Source organism: Bombus affinis, chromosome 5, assembly GCF_024516045.1.
Source record: "Bombus affinis isolate iyBomAffi1 chromosome 5, iyBomAffi1.2, whole genome shotgun sequence".
Classification (NCBI taxonomy): domain Eukaryota; kingdom Metazoa; phylum Arthropoda; class Insecta; order Hymenoptera; family Apidae; genus Bombus; species Bombus affinis.
This window is the reverse complement of record NC_066348.1, coordinates 5,566,881-5,588,369: the sequence shown is the minus strand read 5'-3', so window position 1 is coordinate 5,588,369 and position 21,489 is coordinate 5,566,881. Positions and strand designations below refer to the sequence as shown.

The window sequence follows — 21,489 nt, the reverse complement described above, 5'->3', positions numbered from 1 at the left end:
ATCCATTCGTAATGTAGGTTAATAATTCTAATGTAGAAATTTCATGCAGCATATTCCGCAAATATTTAGCGTAAGAAATAAGTTTAATCCAAAGGATTTGGTGAGATGAAAGGATGTCGATGGTATCCCCAAGGCGAAGTTTGATCGCCCCCTGAGGCAGCGAAACTTTAACCGGAGAAAATTAACCGAGATAACTTTCCTAACTTCCATGCGAAGATCTTTCTATGTAAGTATATTTGTCGGCCTGACGAGTGAATCGAAGTGAAAGTGTAATTAACAGGGAAAACAGCGCTTTAAAGAGAAACATTGTCGTATATTTTTATATATTTATATATTTCCCTCTCGCTTACATAGTTAAGAAGTTGAAAAAGGTGAAAAAGTTAGAAGCGCTAGATTAATTTATTTTTGCTTTCGAAGCTATTGTAAAGTAAATTGCCAATAAATCCACTTTTGTAGTGTTTTTTGCCATTTACTTTTCCCTGGAAATTTGTAAGTCCATAGCCAGCGAGCAATAAATGACGTAATTGGCAAAATTTAAAAGAATGCATTTTTATTGGAACTGAGCTCTTTGATTTATTTATTGAATTATGCTACTATTAAAACGTGTACGTAAAACATGCTAAGAATGTTGAGGATATTACGTTGCTCCTAGAAACTAATAAATTGTAACAGATATTGAAAATTGTATTAATATGGAAAAAAGAAAAATATCTTTGTTATGTTATTTATATCGATAACAGAAAATAGATCTTCTCTGTACATTTTATTGGAATAATGTTGTTAATGAGCTAGGAAGTGCTAAAGCTCGTAATCAAGCTAAGCTTTCTCGTTAGTGACAAAAATCCTCTTCAATCTACTTTGTAACAACGTCGACTAGCAACGGTGTAGAATTTAATTGAGGAGTAACTGGATACTTTTGCAGAAGACCGAGATTTCGCTAAGAGATAACTCTTGTAGTCAACTCTTGAAAACACTTTCACCACACTGTTTGAGATCTAACAATTTCTTTTTTATTTAATTTGTACTTTACAATTTGTCCAGCTGTACATTCGGTAAATTTTTCTAACTTTATTGCTAATTAACATGTGGATGGCTACCCCCAACGAGATACCATCTTCGGGTTTGTCTATCTAACAATTTTGACAAAAGAAAACCAGACATTTATAAAACTTCCGACTAATTTTTTTAGAAGTCCTATACACAAACTTATTGAAAAAATAATTAACACGATATGATATATTTACTTTATTATCTTTCTCTATCCATACTCTGCATATGTTTATGGATATATATAAACCTTATTTCTATCTTATAATTCATTATAACTAATACAATATACAATACAATATGTAATATAAGATAATTTAAAAAAAAAGACGTAAAAAACTGAAGATAAAAGTTGAGAAAATCTGATATCTTCGGGATTATTATCGAACTATTTTCTCGCACTTCTTTTTTTATTTATTTCTTTATATTCTCAATTTGTCCATTTGGACATTTGGATGAATTCTCACACTTAAAAGTATCTTTGCATCTCATCCCTTTTAATCGCCATCTAATATCCCTAATTTTACCACCATCTGTATTGCTGTCTAATCTAGATCAAAGAACGCGTTCGTGTGAATTACCGAGTCACCGACTATGCGAGCAGGTTGTGTGATTCGTGTGGCCTTGAGGTGTCTGGCTCGAACGGAGACGGACCTTGAAAAATTCACTTAGGGGAGGCGGAGAAAAATAATCTTCAGGATTTATCGAGCGGACAAGGGACAGGGACGATGGACGAAATTCTGATTTGCATCCCCCAAGGACGAACGTGTCAAATTGCAATCGTTTCACGTTCAATGGCGCGCGTGCCTCAAGGTTGCATCATCGAAACGCCACAGCTTTAACCGTATCGAAAGACATTTCGATTGGAAACCGAAGCGCGTCTGTAGTTGGCATTCGTTTCTGTTAAAAGCGTTTGTCCCTTTGTCCCGGACAAAAAAAAAAAAAAAAGGGAAAAGAAATACGTGTCCAGTTCGGTTGAAAGAAACACAAGCAATCGATTTCTTGTAAAAATAGATTCTGAAATTCGAAAAACCTGCTCGTGGAAGATGACCGATAACATTTTTGTTGGAGATTCTGCTATTTTTTTTTAATGTCAATCGGAAAGAAAGCATAACGAAGTAATTGATTTTTGATGTAAGTAACTTTTAAAAACCGGTTTGTTCAATTTTTATATAGGAATGGAATGAAAAGATACGCGCAAGCGTTCATCACCAATTTTGATGAAACTTTCAGAGGAAGTGGAGTTTGAAAAAATATTTGATCCATTTTGATTGATGAATTTTGATGTGGTTTATACCTAGATGAGTTAGCAAGTATCTTAGAAAATTAGACACTATAATATAATATTGCAATATTTTTTTCTTTTTTTTTTTAATTACTTAATTTGTACTTTACAATTTGTCCAGCTGGACATTTGGTGAATATATTGCAATATAATGATGGAAAGACACTTGGACAGGGAAAAAGAAACTCGACTGGTCTTTACGCTTTTTCTAACTCACTAATGATGTCCAAGTGCGTCGTTGCAAACGAGCAATAACGAGCATTCGCAGGGGTTGAAGGAATTATAAGAATAGACGGGCGAATAGTGGTATCCGCTAGCGAGAAATAAAAATCTTGATCGTGTTTCCTTGCTATGAATTATGACAGCAATAACTTTCGTGTCTTTGTGAGATCATAAGACGAAGTAACGTGGTGGAATTTTTGAAAATTTATTATGTTTGTTCGTACGTTGTTCCTGTTGTTTTTAGTTAATTTATAGCTTAATAAATTTCGAGTATCATTGATTGATTTTACAATTTTTATGAGAATAAGGTTGTAACCTAGAAATATACATCGAAAAGGTTTTGAAACGGAAAACGTGCCAAGCGGAACGAAAGTAAAAATGATTTTGACACTTGGACAATTATAGCGAGGGTACGAGATCTTGGCTAGCCGAGGCTACTTCTCCACGACTGCAAATCACGCCACAAATAACCCACTTTTACGATCACGCCATATGCTTCAATTCTTTGCTATTTGTCCCATTTGTCTTTACCGTTCGCTAGTAAATATAGTCTTCTATCTCCTATCGTTAAAGTTATTATTTCATTTGCTTGAAATATTTAAGTACCTATGAAAAACATTCCCCTCTAATTTATGATCTATAAAATGCAGAAAAGTGGGAGAGAAATAGAGAAGGAGAGTTTGAAAGTAAACGATCCAAATTGATTTTTAATTGTACTATTTTAGAATTATCCTACCATTTGATTCATCGATGAACAAATTTTTATCTTTAAATTAAATGCAATTTTCAATTATCAAAAAAGAGTGTTCAGAAAAGACCCTCCTTGGGCAGATTGAACTATTTTTTACTTTTCTGTGCTTTCAAAAAATCGAACAAAAATTTCGGACACTTATCAATATCCGTTTTATATTTGACATAACAACCACGCGTTATGTCAAAAGTGTTTGAAACGTTTTCCGATAAAAATATTTTGTCATAGAAAAAAAATCATGAATCGTTCCGTAAAAGGCTATAAATGCAAATATTTCTTCTACTCTTTGCATATATAGAAGAAAATCAATTTTCGTAAGTGCACAGTTATACGAGCAAGCAGGGAAAAACGGAACGCCGAAGTTGGAAGGTCGATTTGTTTCGAGAAAATTCTAAACGTTTATGATAGCTCGTTACGCGTCATCGCTCGAGAGCCTCCCTCATCGAACGGAAACAAGCGGAGCTGAGCGTGGGCACCGATTCGCGTAAAATGTAAAACTCTCAATGCGGCAATTCGCGCACGTATCTAGTCGGAAAGTCTTTCGCCCCATTAAAAGTGAAAGTATAGCCCGTAGAGAGATATCCCATTGGTGGTTGTTACCGAACTGCCATAACGATAATAGTTTTACGATTGTTTAGGTCTTTCCTTAGACGTGTTCGTTGTTTTCCCCCTTGCTTGTAATCGTTTGATAGTTTTTAAGAGTAGTCTGATCGCGTTTCGTCGTACAGCTCGACGAATATCGAGAAGTTCGATCAGGCCTTCCATGTCGATACAATGTTTCCGGTCCTCAGACTTTCCAATGAAGCCGCGTAAAAGCTGTAAGACGAGTTCCATTAACACACCATTTAGTTTATGGAGAATATATATACACCGCCGTTCATAAGTATTAGGAAAATTATTACGAAAAATTGTCACATTTTAATTGGGAATTAGGTATATATATATATAATATAATAATATAATATACATATATTTAATATGAATTATTATAAAATTTTTCATAATTATTTTTCATAATTTTCATCAAATACTTTTGATATAACGCGTGGTTGATCTTAGTTCTTACCACATTCAAGTCGATAGCATACGTCATACATAATCTAAAAGTATCTACATATGTACGTGTAATTTACCAAATGTTTAGCTGGACAAATTGCAAAGTACAAATTAAATAATAAAAGAAAGAAAAATATGTACGTGTTGAGGAATGCATATAGGTTCTTTACACAATCCAGAACACAAAAACCTCAACTTTTATGTACTTTGTTTATTTTTTAATGTTATGACAAGTGATTCATTTCGAGTGTAACTTTCATAGAAAGAATTATCAAAATATGGCTTTTATTCTATCTGTATCAAAATGCATATCAATATTTGTTTCCTATTTAATTTCTAACCAGTATGATGGTCTCATCTTTCATCATCACATACACAGGACATGTATTTATGAGTTAACGGTCATCCTCTTTTCTTTTATCAAGGAGCATTAAATATTGCTACTTGATTATTTAATAAGATCAATGTATTTTTGCTCGTTTCATTAAAAGTAAGGACACATCTTTATTTCTCCATCCAGAAATATCGACCTAAAGAGGTTTGCTAATTTTACGTTGGAATATTTTGACGATATTCTCGCGATATATCGTTCGTAGAATATTTACGGAGACCAAATATATCGAATAAGGTGAATAATTCGTGGTGGTACGAGGTATCGTGGCTTAGGCTTTTTCCTGTCAAAGACTCGTTCTATTATTTACGCAGTCAGCCGTAGTGGCGATGGCGAGAGAATATATTGTAATTAAGCGATTCGACCAGTATGCACTTGGCCGAGAAACGACATTAATTAAAATCTATTAACAACGCCAATGTATGGTAGCTGACGTGCAATATATAATAGTCCATCCTACGGTGTATGTATCGAAACTTGAGACCGATCGATCTCCCTCTCTCTCTAATTCATCTCGTGGGACAGCGAGGATTAATTTCAAAACTCGACCGTGTCCTTTATTTCCTGAGTTTTCTCATTTTTGTTTCATCGTACGTCGCGCGAAGATCTCATGCAAGAGAAGTAACGAATGGGGTGTAAAAGTAAGAAGGATAGGAAAGTTGATAAAATATCGTTATCACACGTGATGAGTCGAGAGGACTTGGGAAAGACTTAATTTTTACGATTTTTTTTATTAATTGGATATTGTAATATCTATGAAGATTAACTGTTTCCACTTTGAGAGATGCGCTGAAACATAATCTTTCTCACAGGATGCATAGCTCGTCTCCACCTATTTTTCTTCACTTTATTATCATGTTATATTTACCGAATGTCCAGCTGGACAAATTGTAAAGTACAAATTAAATAATAATAAAAAAAAACTATATTATCACTGTCTGAGAAAGCCGATGTTGGATTTACTTGTTACGAAAGAAACATAAAATTATATATGCTACTGACCAAACATTTTTTTTATTATTATTTAATTTATACTTTACAATTTGTCCAGTTGGACATTTGGTAAATAGACCAAACATTTGTTTCATATTTTCAATTGCAATTCTATACTCATGTTAATTTTTCTATTAATTCCAAATTAATATCTATATATCTAGTATCTCAATAATATCTATAAGTATCGATAGTAATTCTCTTTAGTTCGATAGATTTTAAAAATTTTTTAATCTATTTTCTAATCCTGTATGAAATCTTTACTTTAATATGAAAAGTGATTGATATCACTTTTTAATAACCAACATAGGACTAGTAGAATTAACAAAACTAGATGGCAAGAATTTTGTGTCTAAGCTTATCAAAAATACAGATTTTAATTTTCTACCGGTTGCAATAAAGCATTAACTAGAGATATAAGGGAAAAATTCAAATGAGACTTCTTTATCGTTGCTCGTATAATTAATACGATCCACGATATAACGAGGTCGTAAATTAAAGCATCAAGTAGCGGCACCAACAGATCGTGTCTTAGAGTTTGTAGGTTGTATTTGTACATTGTATTCTGTTTTAAATTCATTGGAGTTACTTAATTTATATAATGGATTATTTCTTTTTATATAACTCAAATACCTTGTGTATTTGATTATTTAATCCAACTTGCCTGTAGTCGTAATTACAGAATATTCGAATCTATATATACATTTTTATTTTAGTATATAAAAGAACATACAAAAATTTTGTATTAAAAATTTCTTGTTAACAGCTCTAACCAAGATTTCGGAAAGTACAATTACATGCCTATATTCCCATCAATTCTTTCCTTGTCTCGAAATCTAAAGTTTAATTACTTTGACTTTTACGATCTCGTTATGTCAAAACTCGTATTTCCCCATTGACGTGGTATTACTTGAACGATAAAAATGATTGGGACCTTTTCACGTACAATTTTCAGAATTTCCTTAACTTTACTCACAACTTTAGTTAAGAAAGTTTATCGCGTTAATACACAGCAGATACGACTTCAAACCTTCCAAGCACTAGAACTTTCAAAAGCTTCCTCCACGATTATATGATAATAGTTTTATCCGCTTCATCGACAACAATGAATTTAAGCAAGATTCCAGCTTTCAGCTTTTGAACTTTCGCTTGCTAAGAGGAGCTTGTGACGCTCGACGATCCAGGAATTAGAATTTCTGCTCGTATCAAGTTTCTTCATTCGCCTTCAACTTTTATTTTTCTAGAAATACTGTAAGCTATAGACCCAAAGAAAATCAGAGATTTTATCTCTTCTTCGTCCTTTTTCTCATTAATTGAACAATTTACACCATTTACGCCAAGTACAAAATTTCTTCCAAGACAGCTCATATCAAACGAACCCACCAATTTCAGGGATACCTTTATTTCCCCGACGATGTAACGATAATTGGAAAAAACATCCTCCGGTTCCAGTCCATTAATCTCCCACGGTTTCCCCCTTTTATTCACAAGTTATCCCCTACTTTAATATCTACATGAAAGACACGTCGGCTGATAGGAAAAATCCTCTGATGGAAAATTTTATTCGCAGATCATGAGTCTTTCTTTCTTTTCCATTTTCCTCCTCCTTATGACGTCGTATTTCGAAATGAACGAGAAGGAAAGTCACGAATCGATTCACTTGCCTGAAATAAAATCCCAGGAATCGATCAGAGCTGAATCGAACAGGATGAAATGGACACGGTGACAAGACGAGGAGATAAAGGAAATGAAGACGCGCAATGATCCGAATAAATCTCAATAGAAGTTTATTCATGAAACAAATTCGACCTGTATTACGTGGTAACTTCATCCTCGAAAAGGCTATTACGCAATTAAGCCGTTTTTTTATTCATAACTCCATTAAACGAGTCTGGGAAAAAGTTCAGAAAAAATTTTTTGAAAAATGAACCATAACTTTCATATGTTCGAAAAGAATGGAGGTAGAAAAATTGTTATTCGCGAAAATTACGCAGATTTATTAAAGGAGATTTAAATTTGAAGAATAATATAAATAACGATGAGGATGATCGGTTCGAAATTGGCTAACAATGAACAGAAATGAATAAATGTGTATAGAATAGATGATGGCTTTTCTGTTAATATCCTCTTTTTTTTTATTCTCAACAGAGACGATGAGTGAAAACTGTAAACGTCACGCGGATTCGATACTCCGATGAAAGGACACAATGGAACTGAGAGTATGTCTTTATTTTGGGCACAATGGTGAGCGAAAAATCGGATAGTTTATGAGTAAATTGAGACAGAAAAAGAAATATCGCGATTATTATGGGAATACAAATGGAAAAAGTTTGTTACTCTTTGCTAGTTTCCTTTTAATAGCGAATGATTTTTTATTTATTTTATTTTTATATTATAAACACGAAAAAGATATTTATAGTCATGTTACAAATCCGTTTAATTTATTTGCTTCTTTCTTAAATAACACATAATAACGGAGCCTACGGAGAAATAAAAAAAAAAAGATTAATTTTGATATGATGAAGATAAGCACGATATTTAATGTTGATGTTATAAATTGCTTTCTTCTGCTTATTTGCTTCTAATAACAAATAATATTGCACTCCTGTTTGAAAAAATGAAAAAGATATTTAATATTTACGTTATAAAGATAGATATTTCCGATTGAGCTGTGGGTATTTGTTTAACGATACACCGCATCGACGTAAAGGATGGAGGAAAAGTTGATTTTACTCGCGCGCTTTTTTGTAGAAAAATTTTTTGACTCACGCGAAACGAAACAAATTTGTTATCCGTGATTCTACGGTTTCGCGGTAAAAAAGGATAGAAATTATTATACTAGTGGGATACCGTATACTCACTTAAAAAGCTTCGTAAATGAAATATCTCAACATTTTTTCGTCGGACCCGCTTCATATTTAATTTCGACGAAATTGCAGCTTGTTTATTGAACGATGTACAAGAGCGATTATTTGATGTGTAACCGAGAATCTTCGTAACATAACGAACACGGATATGAAATTTTAAATACAAAAATTTCACTCGCTTACATTTTCATATAATAAACCAATCGATAACGATTCCTAAATAGTATTATTACAGTAGGAATTTAATTATTCGATTATTCGTACAAAATAAAGGAAGATAAATAAATTTTTTCATGAGGGCCATTCCCTTTTCCGTTAATTGATATTCTACAATCGGTATTCTGATAATCGAGCTTCTGCTGGATTAATTTTGATTGTTATTTAAAGGAAACAAGGGAAACATTGACCATCATTAATATTCCCATAATGAGTCTCAAATTGTCCTCATGGAGACGACAAATGATTGCTGTATTCTCAGAAAGATGTCCAACTGGACAAATTGTAAAATACAAATTAAATAAATAAAAAAAGAAATTCTCAGAATGGTTAACTGGTGTAAAAATGAAAAACGAAACAATTAATGAATCAATAAATATAACTCACATGTTTCACGTTAATTAACAGGCAATATTAGCGATAAAAGTGACAAGTTAATAACCCATTAATAAGCTAATTAATATAACAACAAAAGGCATAAGTGGAGCGATTAAACATACTCAGCTGATACGAATACATAAATAACAGATGAAATGTCATTTATATGTATTTCGTACTGTGAAAAGTCAATAAAGTAAATATTGACTTTTTAATATTGACAAAAATAAAGATATAGTAAATGTAGAAACTGGATGATAAGATATGACATGTGAACGTATGTATCTACACCAGTGACTATTCGAACACTCCTAGAAACTAGGAACCTTTTATGCATATATTATACAAAACATTTTGAAATTTCATTAGTACCATAATAGTCAAACTCGAGGATGGTATCCTGCTGCGAGTAGCCATCCACATATTATTTAGTAATTAAGTTAGAAAAATTTACCAAATATCCAGCTTGACAAATTGTAAAGTACAAATTAAATAATAATAAAAAAAAAAAAAATTAGTATCATAACGATTAGCTTCATTACATTGGCAAAACTCCGAATGAATCTGGCAATGTATATGGGAGTTGTATGTACAAGATATTTATTAGAAGCATATCTTGCAAACATTTGTTTTTACTTTTTTCTTCATTTTAAAGTTGCATTCAACTGCCAGAGTTATCAGCAATTATTTTTTGGTTAAAATTATGCAAATGTTATTCTTGTTTTTGCTAAGGGCTATAGTACTCTAAAGGCCTGTTTGCAATAAACGTCTTGCAACTTTGTACTCTTTCGGACTGGTTTCAAATTTTACCATTATAGTTTATTTTTTTTTTATTATTTAATTTGTCCTTTACAATTTGTCCAGCTGGACATTCGATAAATTTCCATTATAGTTGTGTTTCGTACTCATTACAGTGCCGAGGAAATCTGAAAAACTCTCGTGTAATGCACGTAACGTATCCATAAAATAATTCTGTGGCAGGTGTTTGAATATTCTGGTGAACCACTGTATATGGAAATTCAATCGTCAGGTGGTGGATTTTATTTCTCCTCAAAAAAGATTATGTATCGACGTTCACAGAGATAAGTGGAGTTTTCTTATCAACTGGCAATTTGCCTTTCTGATTTGATAACTTTCGGTCATTTGTTATTGGAGGAGCAACGTCACGAAATCGGCCAAAAGGTTACCAGGTCGAACACGTTTGATACGCGCTTAAATATTCCTCTGCCAATTCAATAAAAGTAAATTTAATCGACGAGCTATATTAATTGAACTTTATTTCTTACGTAATCCATTTCCACCCTGTTGGTTTTGTTTTAACAATCGCAATTATCGATACTTTTATTCAGATTCATACTTTCTTCTCTTATTTTTTTTTCTTTCATTGTTTCGCTAAACATTAAACAAACGAAGCAAATAAAACGTTGAGCGAACGAATCGTGTCAACTTGATAACCGGAATTTTTACGAAACGTTAGAAGCAATTTATCAAATGTCCAGCTAGACAAATTGTAAAGTACAAATTAAATAATAAAAAAAAAAAAAGGAAAAAAAAGAATTTTAGAAGGATGATTTATACTCATTGAGCTATTAATTGAACTTCACATGCGATGTGAATAATTCTAGCGCATAAGTGATTTTCAATTCGTCGTTATTTATTTCTGATCAGTCTATACTTGTATTGTTAATTATAAATTTTGTTCGGATTTGAGTTTTTCTTTGCGTGTTCATGTACAAGATTAGTTGTCAATATACTGGATTTTAAAGCTGCTCCTCTATAATTTCAATTCATTTTTAACTTCATTTTTAATTAAAAAATGGGACTGAGGACAGAAAGACATGCGAAAAGTTAATTTTTTAAATTTATATGTAGACATAGAGTAACCTTCAACCCTTCCGTGCTCCAGAGTATCAATTTTATGTACTTTCTTTCAAGGAATCAATTGCGGAACTATTGTAAAAGGTTTGTTCCTTAGAAGTTGTAAATCGTTAAAGTTTAAACGTTATTTTACCAGCGAAAAGTTCGATGGAAGAAAAAGGACTTTAATAAAAACAGATATATATATATATATATAATACTGATAAATCTTCCTATAATATGTATAAAGGAAGACTTATCAGTTTCATTTTCCTGTTGAAACATGCTATTTTTATCATTACGAGCTCTTGTGGCGATTAAAAGTAAAAATAAAAAGTACGTGGGTTGTAACAAATTCAGAGCCATATGAACAGAAATTTGTACGGAGATAAAAAGCGTCGGTTTTCACGAGAGCTGTTATTGATAAGGCTTGTCATCGAGGACAGTTCATTTAAAATTTTTCTCGTTACCACATCACCACGTATAACAAATTATTCGCGATCAATCGTAATATCTTTTCAGTTAAACAAAAATATGTTAACAATTTTTGTGCTTCTTTCATTTATGCTTATTATATTTTATCTTATTAAAAGAAATCTTCAAGCACTTAATTACACGTTACATGTTATAATACACGTTAAATGTTAACGATGATTTTCACTCACAGAAATGTACCGTCTATCTGCTATCGAGAGAAAATTACTTTTACCGAGTTGTTAGAATACTCGTTTCACCAACGATTTCCGTGTCGATTTAATTAAAATTTCCGGATTCCACGGTAATTGCGTACCGTGTCGACCATGCGGTTACATCGATTGTATTCTTTTGCTTACGTCGATGTACGTACATAACAGATATAGGTCAGTTGTAGATCTATGTAAAAATAGACATGGTTACAGTTTTTTTTTTCAGTGAAGATAGAGAAAATGAAGAAATGTGAAAAATTTGGTTAAACGTTAACGCTGGTACTACAGATATTTATGTTATACGTAGTATAAATTTATAGTGATCATAGCTGGAGGAATTTATTTTCGCTAATATGCTGAAAATCCCGTTTCGATTTCAATAAAAACATCTGTACACAAAAGCAAAAGTAAAATAAAATATAAGATAACTACATACAATGAACGTACATAAGTGATCTGACCAATTTTTCTTTGAAGATACTCTGAAATAGCATAAAAGTCAATAGCCCTTACTTCGACTATTGAATATAGTGTCGATATCGGTTGATATAGAGAAAGAGAGAGAAAAGAGCTATCATCGTTCATTTTATTATGTTTCCTTTTCTTATTTTGCTCTGTCTTTTTACGCGCATCCGTCTTTGTGCGTCAGTTATGTAATGCTTCCATCGCGTTTTCTTTAATTCCTTATAATTCTACGCATTTATTTACTCGTATTTTCCTCTCTGATTTGTAATAAAAATTTATATACGCACATATTAGAAAATATCGATATACAGTTGAAATTACTGTTTACGTATAAACAAGAATATTTTTAATTTTTTTGTCGGGAAACATTTTTCCTTTCAAGCAAAATAAGATAAATTCAAAATGAAGTGGAAACCATCTTAAATGTGTGGGTGTATATGCTATGAACATTTTCTTAATATATTGGTCCATCGCGAATATCACGGTCATAAATTTTTTATGGAAATCAATATTTTTAACGTTTAGTCACACGTTATGACAGTGCGTGTTAGAATACTGATATCTGAAAGTGTTTAGTTTCAAGTAAATATAATAAATATTTAAATCTGAGAACGTGAGTGTAAAAGTACTAGTTGTTTGTCTTTGTTTCTCATACATAAGATAAGTTTTTTTTTTATTACTTAATTTGTACTTTATAATTTGTCCAGCTGGACATTCGGTGAATTTTCGATAAATTGTACAAGATTAAAGTTGAAATATCCTTTTGATCAATCTTTGATCTTTTTTTTATTTAATTTGTACTGTACAATTTGTCTTAATGGATATTCGGTAAATTTTTCTAGCTTTATTGCTAATTAACAAGTGGATGGCTACCCCCAGCGGGATACCATTTTATTTCTTTAGTGAAGTCAGTGGGTGCTTCCCCTTTAGTCTTCCTTTTATGAGAGTTTTGCTCGTTTCAGCAGCCAACCGGTTTGGATGGTAAATCTTTGATCTGATCAACGGTCAATCGACAGATACTAAAAAAAAAAAAAAAAAAAAAAGAAGGGAAGAATGGCAACACATACAAACCAGCTGGCTGCTAAAACGAGTAAACCTATAAACGAGTAAACATATAAAAAAAGACTAAAAAGAAAACATCCTACTGATCTCACTAAAGAAATAAAATAGACAAACTCGAAGATGGTATCCCGCTAGCCATCCACATGTTATTTAGCAATAAAGATAGAAAAATTTACCAAATGTCCAGCTGGACAAATTATAAAGTACAAATTAAATAATTGAAAGAAAAGAAACTCTGATCTAAGTGCCTTAATACATTTTTTCATAGAGAATACACAGATTTATAGCTTGTCCTGTATAGTGTAGACGTAGTTTAGACATATACCAAACATCATTGGTTACAAAAAAGAGAACGGAAGAAGGAAAGCAAAATACAAAGGTAGAGAAAAAACAGATCTCCCATAGAAAATAGTATTCATTGGCTGACAAAATGACATATGCCATATCCTCTATTCAGGATCTACCACGCATCTTTCCAAGAATGTGTTATTGAAAAGCCCACTCAAAGGCACATAGTGAGCAGTAGTTGTTTCGCAGCAGGATGTCTGTCAAGAGAACACAGACCAATAGTCCACTGAGTTTACCAAAGGCACAATTTACCCTGGTACGTGTCGCGATTGCCTCTTAAGAATATTACGACGAAAGTTTTCCATTTTGTAGCAACTAGCGTGGTGTAATTTAAGCACAGTTACTTAGTCCACGGTATAGTATTCCATTCTAAGCTCGCCGGGACTCGGAAGTGGTAATATTTCACCGTTGTTGGCACAACGTGACCGTTTTAACGCGACAAAATTTCGACGAGCAAGAGAGTCACCAAAGAGATTTCACGTGGTCAGAATGCGGACTTTAAATGGATACTTAAGAGGATGTTCGTTCGAACAATTCCAACGCTTCTCGGCTCTATTACCCTCTCTATCTCATCGCTCGTCACTTCCAGCAAGATTATTCCCTTTTCTTCTATCTTCAGCAGCTTTTTTACGACGATACGTTAATGGCTTGAATTTTCCCAGCTAATTACATTGCTCGATGGAACCGGAGGATCGCGATTAGAATGCATGGCCACGTGTGGACAATGGTTTTTACCGCAAGCCAAATTAAAGGATGTGAAATACCTACTTACGAATACATGTTCGTACGATTTTTGTCCTCGTTTCTGTTGCACCCTAATTTACACGCTATAATCGGTTTACTTTATTCCATAATGTTCATTGTATACATACAAAAGTGTCGTGTAATACTTGGTATAATTGAATGGACTTGATCGACAGGCATGATACCTACTATTACGTCGATTTTTTTTTTTTTTTTTTATTTAATTCTTTTCATTCTTAATTTGTCCAATTTGGACATTTGGTAGAATTTCGTCCGATATCTCTCTACATTAACCAGGCCCCACATCGCGGGCAAGATGGCAGCCAGATGTCTACACACCCTTATTGCGTACCCTCAATAGTCTTAAGGACCTACCATAAATCTTAGGATTTTTATAGTTAAGGTCCTTCAGACCAAACAAGTATCTTTTGTTTCAAGTGCTCCTTAAATTTATTGTCTACATCGGGAAAATACGGGAAAGTTGGTTTTTCTCACTTTCGATGTCTCCTGCTAGCAACTTCCTATCGGGGACGGCTAGAAACCTTCCTTGCCCACCAACCTTTTTCTTATTCAATCAGAAGCAATGACTATTGCCCTCACTTTCCTAACCAAAACTGTCATCAACAAATCCGATGGTCTTTTGCGCTAGACACACCCATCACTAGCTTTCTTCTGCCACATCATCGTCACCGAACTTCACTGGTTTTACGTTCTTAGATCAGTCAACATCTTTGGACTGATTTTCCATCTTTATAACAATTAGCATCTTTTAACCGGGTTTCCACCCTTAGATCAATCACCTATTTAACTTATATCTATACGCACTGAGTGTAATTATCTTGTCTACAAGTTGTTGGAATAAAGTGTGAATTGTAACCTGTTACCTCAGTGTTATAGTCAATTCAACCACCTCTATTATTCTAAATGAAACAGGGGATCGATCATTTCGTGATGTCGATTGTATAATCGTAACAGGAATTTACGACTGCTGTTGACGCGCTTCCTCGCGATTGCGTCTCTTCGTGAACTGTCGAACATTTTGGTTCTTGGAGTCGGATGATGCCGTTGTCGCCAGGACGAACTTGATAACACGGGCGAAGGGCGATTGCGTTAAGGGTATCCTGTCTACCTCGTAGTCTGAATCGCCGTCGTCCTTGTAACATCAACTAAATCTCAATCCACATCAGAGACCAGGCCACACACCGCGGGCAAGATGGCATCCAGATATCTACACATCCTTACTGCGTGCCCTCAATAGTCTTAAGGACCCACCATAAATCTTAGGATTTTTATAGTTAAGGTCCTTCAGATCAAACAAGTATCTTTTGTTTCAAGTGCTCCTTAAATTTATTGTCTATATCGGGAAAATACGGGAAAGTTGGTTTTTCTCACGTATGATGCTTCCCACTAACAACTTTCTATCAGGGGCGCCTAAGACCCTTCCTAGTCCACCAACCTTCTTATTATCCGATCAGAAGCAATGTCTACTGCCCTCACTTTCCTAACCAAAATTATCATCAAGAAATCCGATGGTCCCGTGTGCTAGATACACTCATCACTGGCTTTCCTCAGACACAGCATTGTCACTGAACTTCACTTATTCTCTATCTTTTTTTTTTTCACGTGGAGAAATCCTCATGGACACTCGCTGTTGCTAATAATCGGCAACAGCAGAGTAGTGTCGGACTCTTACCGACTAAAACTCCACGATGACCATCCTACGCGTGTGACAGGAGTGCTTCGGAAATCTCTTACGAATTATCTTTCCGTTGTACCCTCCTCCAGCGTCCTCTCGACCGAGCCAGTCCTAAAAATTCCCCTAACTGTTGAGTTTGGCGCTAGAGAGGGAGGCATTGCCCTTAGCGCCATCCCTCCTTTTAGTCGCGGTCCGTTGGGACGGCGATGAAGCGGCTCTAGGCCGCCTGACCGCCATCCCCCTCCAGCGCGTTATCCTACAAGGGCGAGAGTTTCTTTTTCACTCCCTTTCTGTCCGCTCCTTTGCGAGCATAACTCGCTGGCAGAAGAGGCGGACAGCCTCGTATTCCTGCGACTTATCCTCTATCTTTAGAATAGTCAACATCTTTGACCGAGTTTCTACCGTTAGACCACTCGCGTACATAATTTATGCATACGCATCAGTGTATATTCAATTGTAATTATTGAATTCATAATAAACTTCGGCAAAGAAAAGTTAATAGTTGTGTTACGGCTCAACCTTCTTGTTTTTATCATCTAAGCCTCAAGTTTACGTGACATCCTTGTCACGTAGGTACCTGAATAGCTACTTGAAAAAAGATCAACGACAGTTACGAAACACGTGTCCGTGGTAGGAATACTAAAACTGATAGAAAAGGATGTTTTGGTGGAGAGAGTTAGTCAGTTGTAGTAGATCATTTTTTTTTTTTTTTTTTTATTTGGTAGACTTTTTACAATCAATTCTTATTGAGAATTATAAGTAAATTACTTTGGCGTGGTACTGTAACTTGAATTATAAGAGTTTATAGCATGTTTGATTCATGTTGATGTATGTTGATGAAAGGGTATTGTCTTGTGGTAGATCATGGGTTGGAGTAGATTATGAGATAGGAGTTAGTCACGAGTCGCGAGTAGTCACTTGCGAGTTATGAATTATCACTCAGAAGTTAATTAGTTGTACCAATTTTAATTGTTTTAGTTGTATTACATTACTACATTAGGAAGTAACATTAATTAAATAATCATAGCTTCCTGTCTCATCACTGTGAATAAATCTATCAAATAAATAAAGTCACTATATTATATTATATTACATTATGTTACGAATAAAGCGTTCTCGCACGAGATTTTGTTTTCTGAGAAAATTCATTCTAAATATATCTCGTAATTTTCTTCCTCAATCTTACGCTAAAGGTCTCCTAAAACATTAAAATTTCTTTTCTCGGTTAAAATGAAATCGAGATTGTGACGTAAAAGATTCAAGGATCGCAAGAGGGTTAAAGTATGTACAAATATTCGAGATTAACGTCTAAAGTCACTTTTTTTTTTTTTAAAAAAAAAGAGGGTGTCGCGTGAAAATATTTTATTCTATGTTCCCCGATTTATCTTTTAATTAGAATTACTTTCTTCTTATCGGTTATATCGTCGATTCAAGACACTCTATGTTTCAAACGATTCTCTAGAAGGAGAAAACGAGGGGAAATACGTCCCGAATACTTATTTTAAGCTAGTTATGTATACCGATCTGAAACTTCTATAACTACAATTACTACATCAGTAGCTTCTGTCAACTCAAAGGTTTCCGCACTAATTCAACATTAATGACACTCTGTAACTTTAAACTTCATTACCAATTGAGTTGCCTCAACAAATTTCCACAACGGAATATTACGTTATGAAGCTTTTTCGACGTTAATTTAATCTCAACTGATAATTTTTTTCCGATTGAACTTCCATTTCGTTAATTGCGTCGCGTTTACGAGCAACAGAAACCTTTGTCATTCGTTGGATTTTGAATTTGATTTGGATTTTTCAGCATGTTGGCGGTCCACCAGAAATTCGCTAATAAAAATCGCCTCACAGGACGACACGATGAAGCGCGGCTTTTCGAATTTTGATCTATTTTTATTGAAAATACGTTGTACGTCGTGGTTTTTGGTCTATCTCTGAATTTCGGGAGGAGAACATCACTTTAAGAGATAATATTGTAGGAGTCGGAAGGGGAGACATTTTCCACGTCGGTGCACGTGTATCTTGCTTCCCCTCGGATTGGTCTTTGACCTTTCTTTTCACCATTTCATCCGGCCAACTTTCTCAGATTCCGATGATCTTTGCCACGAATCTTGAATAGTACGCACAAACATGTACGTATAATGTTTTTTTATTATTTAATTTGTACTTTACAATTTGTCTAGCTGGACATTTGTCAAATTTTTCTACCTACGTATAATGTATACGCACGTCGTCGATTAGTTAGAAGAGTGGCAGAAAGAAAAAAAAATGTAAATCGGTTTAAAACAGGAAATTATTAATTTTTCACCCATTTGACATCGACAGGTCTTAGTCTTTTTTTACAACTGAACGTATTATTTTAGGTCTCGAGGTCTTCTTCTTTCTTTCTTTTTAGAGAAATGAAATTTGATTTATACGCATTGCTTACGATTTATACGCTTATCTTTTGTTAAAAGTTGAAGAATAAATTTATTTCGAAGATTGTAATAAAATAGTACACAGAAAGTGGGTTTAATTTAAATTAAATTAAGTGGAGTTGTGTACAGAACGTTTATGTAAATCAACATCCTGTAAAGAATGAGATTTTTTCTTATCATAGAAAGTTATGCAAATAAACATCGAAATTTTTCTATTATCTTTACCAACTCATGAAAATTCACGAAAATGTGCCGTTTGTCTTTTCTATTTTACTACAAAAATTAGCGCAGGTTTTTTCAAAACATTGCATATTATGATTAATCTTCGTCCATTGCATCAATACCATCACCCTTTGGTCATTTTTAGTTCGTAAACTATTGCACAAATAAAATCTCACAAATTACATTCACAATGTACTCAGTATCGTAAAAGAAAGTTCAAAATAACGCAACACAACAATCACCTGGAAATAAATCCCAACCTACACGATTACATCTGATTGCGAGAGATTCCAACTACGTCAACCTTCTTATTAGCATGCTATTCATGGAGCTTATCTCGAATCGTCTCGTAGGTATTCAGGGTCACATTGCGTGTATGTCACGCTCCCGATACCAATTTCTGGGTTACGAGTTACGAACGATGTATTAGGAATTTCGTATTTACCGCTGACGCGTTCCATTTTCGTGTATTGATGTAAATTGTTTGATGAAAAGACTCGTGCTGTCTATTCCTTTGCATTACACTGGGATTCCTCGCGTTAACTCATCCCTTCTTCGTCACGATCACGCGAGTTGCGTGCACGATCCTTAATAATGCCAGCTCGACCCTCGTTTGCCGTTTATTCTGTTTTTCCTTTCTCCCCCTTTTTTACTCCGCTAACTTCGTACAAGAATCTCATCGTTCATACACGCGAGGGTCTGCTCTCCTCCTTCTCCTGATATTTTTTCACTCCAGTCTGTTCGTTCGATCGCGATTAATCACGTGCTGTCGTTACGGGATGAATTCAAGGACTGGCAAATAGATTTGACTGGCGACAAAGTGAACAACGAAAAATGGGTATAAAATAGATATAAATGAACGATGCTTTCATTGCCTATTGCCAAGTATATCGAGGGAAATTCTGGTTTTTTCCGATCCTTCCATTTGTACATTATTAGGCACAGAAAATAATGCGGTGTGTTTTTCTTTTTTTTTTTTTAAATAAATTCACTGTTTATTTATCTATTCGGTTTTTGGAATCAGTCGTATCAAACCGTGGATTTTCATACAAATTTTTCAGAATATTATGTAAATAGTGGAATTTCAATAGAAAATTATATTACCTGTCAAGTATCGTAGAAAACACTTTGGATACTTGACGTATGCTTTCATAATATGTACATTCTGCGTGATTCTGCATCTTCAAATGTATTTCTATAAATACATCAAAATCCGCAGTATAGTTGTAACTTATGTAGCGGCACTTGAACGTAGAAAAAGTCAACGCAAAATTCGAATCCGAGAGAGACTCGTATTATTGTGCCTTTAATACTAATGATTGTTTTGGTTTACAAAGTCTAGAGGCAAACGAACTCGGAACAGATTGTTATTGTCATCTCTTGTAATCTTCAGCTGCAGTTACAGAAGAAGGTTAACTTTTTGTGGTAATGTCCGTTGATATAAATGTATCAACGTGATCCCTAGATTATTATGGTTATCCTTTCTGCGATCGGCATAACAGCATCGAGCGAGCGACGATTATTTAGAATATATTAGGTCATCCAATAAGTTCGTGCCGTTTTTCGAACGGTTATATATGTTAAGATTGTTTACATACCTTTCAGTTTCATGAAAAAATGTAATCCCCCTCTCGTTGTACAACTTCTTCCCATTTTTCACAATTCCGTCTCGATAAAAGTTCTCTTGTTTTTCTTTAAAATATGAAATGTATACACAAAGGTCGGCACGAACTTATGGGATGACCTAATACTATCTCTTGTGCTTATACTGATTTTATTACAACTGACTATTACAAATTCATCCACCCGCTTCTTATCAAACAACCTACACGTGTAATTCACCTCACTTATTTACACAGTTTTCAACGCCAACAACAAGAATTTGTTTTCCGTCCTACTACTTTTATAATAGTATTCGCTTGTTTTTCTTTCTTTCCATTTTTCTTTTGTTTTATTTAAGCGAATTATATAAATATAGAAGAGATCGTCTTCGGGAGTCAAATTGAATTGGAAGGAGATCTCTGGCGGGGCTGTTAATGTATTATTAATAGAGTGCTTTTACTTTATGTAGTTCCATCGTGAGTTTAAATTGAAACTCGTGAATAGCTATTTAATGTGTGATTATACGTAAACTACTCAAAATATCGGGCGAGCTCTCACGGCCTGTCGCATGGATAAGACGATGCAGATGATAAAACTTTGTTATACGATACGACAAGTTGAAAGATTTATTAATCCTATGTTCTCTGTGAGCACTTAATTTGAGTAACTGCTTATGTAGAGAAGATGAAAATCATGCAGAATTTATTGGTTAAATAGCGTTTACTACACTAATCACGCATTTAAAACGCTATAGTATTATCATTACAGTAGATTTGCATGTTTAATCCTACTCACCTTTTCAAACCAAATTTACTCTATCACTTTCCCAACACATTCATGTTATATTCATCTCAGTTCGTCTCTTAAAGCTTCACCGTTGTTTCCACCCTCATTCACAAACATAAATCAATAAACCATCCTATAGCCCATGATACATGTCGATATTCTCAATCCTAAACGGAAGCACACGACTCAGATGACTACTCGTTGGAGGACAGTCAAGAATGAAAGCGTCGTTCGAGGTGTAAAGGGTCAACCTCGTTCAAAATTTTAGGCGGTAGGTCTCCCCTAAATTTTCGCCTAAACAAAAGGTCACTTATTCCATGACAGGTAAAAAATTCTTCCAAATGTCCAAATTGGACAAATTAAGAATATAAATAAATAAATAAAAAA

At 34.1% G+C, this 21,489-nt stretch overlaps 2 protein-coding genes across 3 annotated transcripts in view; one reads left to right on the top strand and one right to left on the bottom strand.

Moving 5' to 3' along the window:
• LOC126916698 (uncharacterized) overlaps positions 1-21,489 on the bottom strand; it is a 64,625-nt gene that overhangs the window by 14,460 nt on the left and 28,676 nt on the right. The window lies entirely within an intron of this gene.
• LOC126916692 (beta-3 adrenergic receptor-like) overlaps positions 1-21,489 on the top strand; it is a 77,055-nt gene that overhangs the window by 30,733 nt on the left and 24,833 nt on the right. The window contains exon 2 of one of the 2 annotated variants that reach the window (XM_050722737.1): positions 7,894-7,989. The exons of the other annotated variant lie outside the window; for it this stretch is intronic. The gene's annotated coding sequence lies outside the window, so the exon portion shown is untranslated. The remainder of the gene's footprint in view (positions 1-7,893; positions 7,990-21,489) is intronic. 2 annotated transcript variants of the gene reach the window in all.